Raw genomic sequence first — 9,387 nt, forward strand, 5'->3', positions numbered from 1 at the left:
CGTACTCCTTTGACACTCAGTGGGACAGACTTTTGAGTAGACATGCTGTGACAGGACAATCCTATACAAGGCTGCTGATGGGTAATCAAGCTCTTGAATTTATAGCTCTTGAGATCGTAGAACAAATGCCAAAACTTCAAGGAAAAAAGGAGGTGGGAATATTTTCTTAACATTTCTGCTCCTGTTACCCTCTTTAGTAGAGGTGCATTTAGTTTCTTCTTTTGCCTGAGTATTTCCGACTAAGAAGACACAGTTGGCACCAGGTAGAGATCCCTCTGTTCTCCCAGGCATTTTAACATTTTCCATTTGGGGAAGATTGCTGTTGGTTCTGGTTTACTCTTTTGTTGTTTGGGCTTTGATTTGTTTTTATCTCTCCTTTTTTGGCTGATTTTAAATTGTACCTGTGTTTTGCATGAATTAGTTCTTATTCAGGCTTTGTCTGATTTTTTTTTCCTCATGAAGGGCAGTCAGCAAATATTTTTCAAGTCCAGGGTTCAAATACCCACTCAGGCATGAAGCTCACTAGGTGACCTTGCACCAATCAGCATCTTTCAGCTTAGCCTACCGTACCTCAATGGATTATTGAGAGGATAAAATAGGGAGCAGGATGTATGCCATTGCCAGCTTGTTGGAGGAAAGGTAAGATAATACCTAATAAAATAATTTGTGTGTTCACTTACTTGGGTTTAAGTCTCATTGAAATCAACAGGATCCCACTTTTCATCCAAACAGGCTCCCTGTATCTTAACAGGTCAGTACCAAACAAAAAAAGGTTACAGTCTTAACAGGCATGACACAAAAGGAATAAGGGTTGGAGAGGGAGGAGGCACATGAGTCAGTTGATAATGTTGCTATAATTTATTGTGTGCATGTAGTACATTTGTTACCATTGGACAGGACAGCCTCTGCTCACAGAAGCCTTCAAGTACATTGCTTATTTATAAATTTATATATTGCATAATAAAAACCCAAGCAGTTTGCATAAAAGCAATAAAAATGCAACAATTTTCAATAATGTTTCCTTTAAAATGAGATGGAAACAAAACTATATAGCACAAAGAAAGCTGAACAGCACTGAAAATTATGTGCCAGTCTAGGAAATATTTGGTAGACATAAATGTTTCTAAGCGGCAATTAAAGGTGATTACTGTTTCTGCCTTACAAATTGCTTAAGGGCATTCCATAGCTTGGTGCTGTCACCAAGAAGGTCTGCTTCCCTGTTGTCATCAAGTGACAATCAATCGGCAGAGTCTCCTTGAAACATCTACCAGGGATCTGCTAGCTGGTTTGCTACATACAGTATTGGTGTTGTATAGAAGGTGGGTTATCTCTAGGATGTATAACCTCTTTAAAGTGTCTTCTAAGTAACAGTGGTAGGAAACAAAATGTTTTGTGAGTAGGTGAACGAAGGAAGGTTTCTGGGGGAGTGCCAGCAAAGAACTTAAAGCTAGGGCAGCAGGAATTGGAGCCAAGTTTAGTCATCAGAGTATATATAATAAGAGCCTTGCTGGATCAGGCCACTGGTCCATCTATTCTATTCCTCCATTCTAATCTTACAGTGGCCAACCAAATGCTTATGGGAAGTCGGAGTTGTATAGTGCTGAACATTTTTTTCCACTTTTCAGTCTTTTGTGGCATCATTTTTAACAGTTTGTAGCAGCAACAGTGGGGCTGTTCCATGACAGTCACTTTCATTCAAGTGGTGCTGTTCCATGACAACCAAAAAAAGTATATTTTCCACCTTCCAAGGAAAGTAAAATGAAAGTATTAGATTTTAAATACTATTGAAGCTGTGCGACCTATTATGAATCTCAAAAATTAATACAGTTCGGTACAGCTGCATGATTATGAAAAGGCACCATTAATATAGAGAGACCTGCCAGCGATGCCTCATTAATGGAAGGTAAGCATGTTAGAGGATCCTTGGGTTTTATTTCAGTGACTTTATCCTTTCGCCTTTGTACTGCTGAACCTTGAAAATGTAAAGAGCTTCAAGAATTTTTGAAACAAAAACTCCTGACAGGGGTTAAGTGCTCATTAAAATTAATAGGACTAGCAAAGGATGTTGCTTCCAAGAAAACAAAAATCTGGGAACATTTTGGCCTGAATAATGACTGATTTCACTAGTAAATGGAGAGGTGAGCAATACAATATTTTTCTGCAGTCTTACCCCTTTTTCGCTTAAGAAAAAAGCAAAAAGAAAAGAAAAAACTTTTTTTTAAAAAACCTATGAGGCATAACCTCTCAAATATGGTTAATGTTTGAGTCTGGCACCCTGATCCTATATATTTGTATATGCTTATCAACGTACAAATATCCCAGAGGCATTGGAATAATACTGATTTTAAAAAATAAATAAATAAATGACATGCTACTTTCCCCCTTGATGTAGGTTCACCCAAAGCGGCTTACAAATATAGAAGCAAACAGAGAGCCAAAATGCAGAAGATCTAAGAGCCATGCAAACACAGCGAAGCATCATTAATACATAAAAGTGGCAATAGAATCAAAACCGTGCTTAAAAGGGGCGTATTTTCAGCACATCTCCCATTGCTAGGAGGTCAGAACACTCAGGAAATAGGAGGTAGTGCTCCTTTCCTGAGCTCTAATGTTTCCTTTCAATGGTGCTTTGCAAGCTGAGGTGACTTGTGCAAGGAGGAGGCACAACCAATTTTGCCATGGGCCTAAGCAACTTCAAGCATCTTGATAGGCCTGGTTTGTGCTGCGGGATCACCACCCCTGTTTTCGGGAGGACGCTAGGATTGCATTTAACCCCTAGAGCCCCCTGGCCTTATATAACTTCCTGTTGTCCTAATCCATCACATAAATCAGGACAAAACCTCCTGATGACAGATCCTGTTATCTACGCAAGAACTATGGCTTCTCTCTAAATGCCTTACATTCAAGAGTTATAACTGCGGAGGGCCTTCTCGGTGGCTGCACCTCTGTTATGAAACACCCTTCCAAAAGGGGTCCTTTTAGCATCTAAAGCACTGCCTTTAGCAGTAGTTAACTTTTTGATTACTCTGTTCTGCATTACTTAGAGGGCATATCTGACTTCTATTGTGTGTGTGTGTGTGTGTGTGTGTGTGTGTGTGAGAGAGAGAGAGAGAGAGAGAGAGAGAGAGAGAGAAGCAGTTTGCTTATGCTGGAACAGCTTTTTGTATTGCTTTTATTGCTCTTTTTGAGACATTGTTCCTAATCTGGTGATGGTCATTTTTGTTTTTGTTTGAAAATGGTTTTTCTTTGCATGAGCTGCCTTGAATACTACTGTGTATCAGAAAGACAGCACAAACATATTGTCCGGTGGATAGGAAATATTTGTTTTATTTAGCAAAATGTTATACTGCATAATTAAAAAGAATCCGCTCAGCGATTTGCATAAAATAATCTAGAACTTTCATAAGAATTTACCAATAAAATCAACAGTTCTAAAAACAATGAAATAGAATAAAATTACTGGTTTGGGTATAGGGTTGTCTAACAAAACTTTTTAGCAGGCATCAAACACGATGCAGCTAATGTCCCTGTCTAATGTATTAATATTGCTATGTTTGCAGTGCAGTTGATAAGCACCAGGGCAATCTCAACTTGGGTGCTGCTTCTGCTGCTGAATAGCTCTGACTCAAATCCAGTGTGCACTTTCATACCATTACTGACTTTGACTGTGCTGACAGCGGCAAAATCTTTTGCCAGTGAGCAAACGGGGCTTGTCCACTTGCAGAATTGAGACAGGAAGTAGCAGATGTTTTTCTTCTGAGTAGGATCTGTCAAAAACTGTACAAGATATCTGAATATGTTTCACTTCTGATTTTTGTAAGCTGCTCTGGAATGTTTTTGAGCTAAAAGGCAAGGTAAAAAAATCTTCCAAATAAAGAAGGGCACAATCATGACTCCCATCCACCCAGCCCAGTGGGGCTTTATGGAGTACAGGGGAGACTTCCACATCTGCAGCTTGGCCAGAGATGGTAGCCAGGGCAGAAGGTGGGTAGGAAGTTTCATCGGGCCCAGTGCCATTATGGAATGGAAGTGAGCTCAGTTTTGGATCCAACCCCTAAAAATCATGTAAATTCACAGCTAAATAACTTGGATGCATTGTTATTTGCATCTTTCATTGCGCTGTACTTACAGGCTTTCATTTTTTTTAAAAAAAATCCCATAGAAGGATTGTCTTTAAAATATAACCATATAGCAACCTTCCCCAACCTGATGCCTGCCAGAAGTTGTTGGACTGCATCCCTCATCAGCCCTAGTCACTATGACCCATGGTCAGGGATGATGAAACTTGTAGTCCAAATTCTTGGGAAAGCTGTTAGTGGAAGGTCTTTGGAGCAGGGAAATGCAGCAGGGTTGACTTACTACATTTTGAATTACAGATAGGTAGCCGTGTTGGTCTGCCATAGTCAAAACAAAAAAATTCCTTCCAGTAGCACATTTTGAAGTAATACACATTTGCATTTAGAGAGCTCTCCCCCCATTATATTTAGAGGGTTGGATGCGGGTGGCACTGTAGGTTAAACCACAGAGCCTAGGACTTCCCAATCAGAAGATCGGCGGTTCGAATCCCCGCAATGGGGTGAGCTCCCGTAGCTCAGTCCCTGCTCCAGCCAACCTAGCAGTTCAAAAGCACGTCAAAGTGCTAGTAGATAAATAGGTACCGCTCCGGTGGGAAGGTAAACGGCGTTTCTGTGTGCTGCTTTGGTTCACCAGAAGCGGCTTAGTCATGCTGGCCACATGACCCAGAAGCTGTATGCCAGCTCCCTCGGCCAATAAAGCGAGATGAGCGCCGCAACCCCAGAGTCGGCCATGACTGAACCTAATGGTCAGGGGTCCCTTTACCTTTAATGTTAAGTTGTGGGTTGACATAGCCGACGACCAGCGATTTCTCCAAATAGCTCTTTATTTCGTAAGCTGGAATAGAACTGACTGCAAACTGCTCAGCCGGCCTGCTTTTATAGGCAGCCGGCTGTCAACATTGTAACAACAACAGCCCAGAGTTCCCGCCTAAAATAACTGACGCGGACCTGAGGGAAAACTATCTACAGACCTGAGTGAAAACTATATACAGTATCCCCCTGCTGGCCCAGGGTGAAACTTCACTACATAACACCCCTCCCCACCGAGATAAGGCGTTAGTTACAATCGTAAAGGTTTCCTCATATACAGCACTACGCGTAATGGTTCAATTAGGCACAAAAGCATATTGGTTACATTTCCCATACTTAGACCAACAGTGATACATGTCCAACGACATAGTCCTTTAAATAAGTTGGGCGCTTGGAAACTCTGCCAGACCGCCGGGGACTGGTAGCCAAGTCCGGAGGGCCACACAGTTCTTGCTGAGGCTGTGGTGCGACCCTAGGTGGCGTTGGAACAAAATCCCCTGGATCCGCTGCTGTGGGTGGAGCCTCCGCAAGTGGAGTGGTCTGAGTCTGTGGTAAGTCTGGCAGACCCTCTGAAGCGGCTTGGTTTGGCTCCACGCTGGCAGTTTGCGAGGGAGGTGTAGGTGGGGCCTCACCATCTGTACGTGTCTCTTCTGGAGCCGCAAGCGCAGTTGGGGGCACCTCGGTAGTGTCCAAGTCCCCAACCCTGCGCCTAAGCTGGTCTATGTGCCGTCGCCACAAGCGTCCGTCTTCGAGTGCCACCTGGTACGAGCGAGGTCCAGTGACTCCCACTACTGTGGCTGGCACCCAAGGAATGTCCCCCACATAGTTCCGGGCAAAGACCTGGTTTCCTGGGACAAATGACCGTGGCGCGTTGGCACAGCCTGGGGGTTCAGCCACGGCAAAGTCCGGGTGTAGCCGGTCGAGCGGTGACCTGAGGCGGCGGCCCATAAGCAGTTCAGCAGGACTCCTCCCTGTGGCCGCATGAGGGGTGATGTGTTGCACGAACAAGTATTCGGCGACCCGCTCATGCCAGTCTCCCCGGTCCAGGCGCGCCAGTGCCTCTTTTGCCGAGCGCACCACTTTCCGCTTGCCCGTTGCTGGATGGATGAAAGGGTGCCGTTAGGGCATGGCGGATGCCCAGTCCCAAAAGATACCTCTCAAACGTGCCTGACGTGAACTTTGGTCCATTGTCAGAGACAAGGACATCAGGACACCCATGCGTTGCAAACAGGCCTCGCAGCACCCGGATGACAGCTTCGGTAGTGGTGGAGGGCATCAGGGCGACCTCCAGCCATTTGGAATAGGCGTCCACCACTACCATAAAGGTCCGGCCGTGAAAGGGGCCAGCCAGATCAATGTGCACCCTCGACCAGGGTGTCTTTGGCGTCTCCCAGGTGTGTCCCTTAGCTGCCGGTGGTGCAGGCCTCGACTCTTGGCACGCTTGACAGGCGGACACCCAGGCAGTGATGGCATCGTTCATATTAGGCCACCAGACGTAACACCGAGCCAACGCCTTCATTTTGACAATTCCCGGGTGGCCAACGTGCAGAGCCTCCAGGACGCGCTGACGGAGTCCCTGGGGAATCACGACGCGGTCTCCCCACAGCAGACGGCCGCGATGAGCTGAGAGTTCATGTTGTCTGGTTGCGAAGGGCTGGAACTCCGATGCAAAAGGCCCTTGTGGCCACCCCCTCCACACCCAGTTGAGCACCCGGCTCATGGTGCGATCCTGGGCAGACGCGGAGGCCACAGTGGCAGCTGATACAGGCGCTGCCGGAAGATCCTCAATCAGAAGGAGCGATGAAGCTGGAGCCGGGTCTTCCACAAATGCTGGAAGAGGGCAACGGCTGAGGGCGTCGGCATGGCCCATCGATTTCCCCGGGCGATGGATGAGCCGGTAGTGGTAGGCAGCCAGGAAAACAGTCCATCGCAGCATGCGTGGCGAGAGGACCGGTGGAGTTGGACGATCACCGGCGAGGAGGCCCAGGAGTGGCTTGTGGTCAGTGATGAGGTCAAAAGTCCTGCCATAGAGGTATTCATGGAACCTCTTCACTCCAGCCACAAGTGCCAATGCCTCCTTGTCAAGCTGGCTGTAATTCCATTCCGTCGGAGATAGTGTCCTGGAAAAGTAGGCGAGTGGTGCTTCTCTTCCATCTGGAAAACGGTGACTAAGGACAGCACCGATGCCAAAAGGTGAGGCATCGCAGGCAAGGACCAGCGGCCTGGATTCACTGTACTGTACCAGCACACTGTCTGATGAAAGGAGAGCCTTGACCGCGTTGAAGGCCGCCGTCTCCCGATGACCCCAGGCCCAAGGCGTCTTTGTACTAAGGAGTCGGTGAAGAGGCTCAGCCACTGTGGCTTTGTGGGGCAGGAACATGTTATAAAAGTTCAGCAGCCCCAGGAATGCCTGCAACTCCATCTTGTTCTTTGGGGTGGGGGCCTGCTGGATAGCGCGGATCTTGGATGTGGTCGGGTGAAGGCCGGAGGCATCGATAAGATAGCCCAGGAACTCTACCTGTGGAACGGCGATCTGGCACTTCTCCCTCTTTACCTTGAGCCCGGCCTCTTGGAACCTGGTCAGCACGGCACGGAGGCACTCGAACAGCTGCTGGTGTGAGTCTGCAGACACTAAGACGTCATCAAAATATGGTACCACGCCCGGAAGCCCTTGCAGGAGACGCTCCATAAGGCTTTGGAAGATGCCAGGAGCCACACTCACCCCGAACTGCAACCGGCGGCAACGGAATGCCCCCCGGTGGGTGACGATCGTCTGGGCTTCAGCAGTGACATCATCGACTGGCAGTTGTTGATAGGCTTGGGCAAGGTCCAGCTTAGCGAAGACCTTACTCTCACCCAGGGAATGCAGCAGGTGTTGGACAACAGGAACCGGATAAGCGTGCTGCTGAAGTGCCTTGTTGATCGTGCACTTGTAGTCAGCACAGATTCTCACCGACCCATCTGGCTTGACAGGCGTGACGATGGGGGTTTCCCACTTGGCGTGGTCAACCGGCTCCAAAACTCCTTGGGCGATCAGTTTGTCCAGTTGTTCGTCCACCTTAGCCTTGAGAGCAAAGGGAACCCGGCGTGGCTTTAGCTTGATGGGGGCGACTTGTGGATCAAGGCTAAAGGAGATGGGCGTACCTGTATATTGCCCCAAGGTGCCGTCAAAAACCTCGGCAAAGTCTTTGACCAGACCCTCAGTCTTTGCGTTAGAGATGCAGTTGATGCCGGTGACTTCCAGGCCGAGGGCATCAAACCAGTCTAGCCCTAGGAGGCTTGGCCGCTGACCTTCGACCACCACCAACCGGAGCAGGCCCGAAAAATCCTTGAAGGCAATCCGGAACCGGCCAACGCCTACCACGGGAATGTCGTTTCCCTGGTAGTCTCTCAGGTGTATGCGGTGAGAGTCGAGTTGCCTTTTGGACACTCTGGGTACCAGTCTTTTGATGGTGCTCCACGACACGATGGACAGGGCAGACCCGGTGTCGATCTCCATGTCACATGGAGCTCCTTCAATGAGCACCGTGACATTCAGCTTGCGTCGTGTAGGCGAGTCGGTTTGGCCAATCGTGGTTCCAGACGGGCAGCGGCAGTTGGTGAGAGCGAAACAACTTTCCTTGGCAGACTGGAGTGAAGGCTTGGACTTGCGAGTCAATGAAGGGGGGGTGTCAGACGGAGCCGATCGGCAGACCTTAGCGATGTGGCCCCTTCTGGAACACTTCCTACAGATGGCGTCTCTGAATCGACACTTGGCACGGGAATGGTTGCCTCCGCAGCCGGCACATTCCGGTTGGCCCTTGGACTTCTGTTGGAACTTCCTGTGCTCCCGCTTTGTCTGGTGCACGTCATCGCCTTCACTGGAGGATGCCTCATCACTGCTGGCCTCTTCATGATGCACCGGAACTGGCTCCCTAGCAAGACGCTGGCTGCTGGACTTGCGGATCTCCTGGGCGGAGCGTTTAGCAGCTTCTAAGGCCACAGCCTCCTCAATGGCTTTCTGCAGCGTGAGGTCTGGCTTGGCGAGGAGACGCCGTTGCAGATGGATGTCCCGGACCCCGCAGACGATTCGATGCATCAGGGCATCGTCTAAGTCTTGGAACTCACAGTGCATTGCAGCCTGTCGCAGGGCGGTGGTGTAGTTGTTGATTGACTCCCCCTCTGCCTGGTTCCGGTGGTAGAACGCATGGCGGGCAGCAATCTTGGACGGCTTTGGTGTGTAGTGGTTGCGGAGCTTCTCTTGGATCGTGTCCCATGGTGTTGCCTGGACTGCTTCGGGCGCAACCAATGCTTGGGCCGTCTCAAACACCTCAGGCCCACAGAGGCTGAGGAATAGGCCCCACTTACGATCCTTTGATACTGCTGTCAGCTCGTTGGCTTGGAGGTAGCAGTCGAACCGAGCGAGGTAGGAATCCCATGATTCAGAGGCTGGCGCAAACGGCGGTAGAGGCACAAGTGAAGCCATGATTCCGATGCCGGCGTGAAGGGCGATGGATGGAAC

General features: G+C 48.7%; 1 long non-coding RNA gene across 2 annotated transcripts; it reads left to right on the forward strand.

The window, feature by feature from the left end:
• Positions 1 to 2,754: 2,754 nt before the first annotated feature.
• Positions 2,755 to 4,497, forward strand: LOC310826347. 2 transcript variants are annotated; one of them, XR_014555775.1, is made up of 3 exons: positions 2,755 to 3,065; positions 3,139 to 4,386; positions 4,463 to 4,497. It is a non-coding gene; the product is annotated as an uncharacterized lncRNA (long non-coding RNA). The 2 variants fall into 2 exon arrangements; XR_014555776.1 differs by having other exon boundaries at positions 3,139 to 4,380; positions 4,463 to 4,487.
• The last annotated feature ends 4,890 nt before the right edge of the window (positions 4,498 to 9,387 follow it).

Source organism: Podarcis gaigeae (assembly GCF_964106915.1).
Source record: "Podarcis gaigeae genome assembly, chromosome: 10".
NCBI classification, from domain to species: domain Eukaryota; kingdom Metazoa; phylum Chordata; class Lepidosauria; order Squamata; family Lacertidae; genus Podarcis; species Podarcis gaigeae.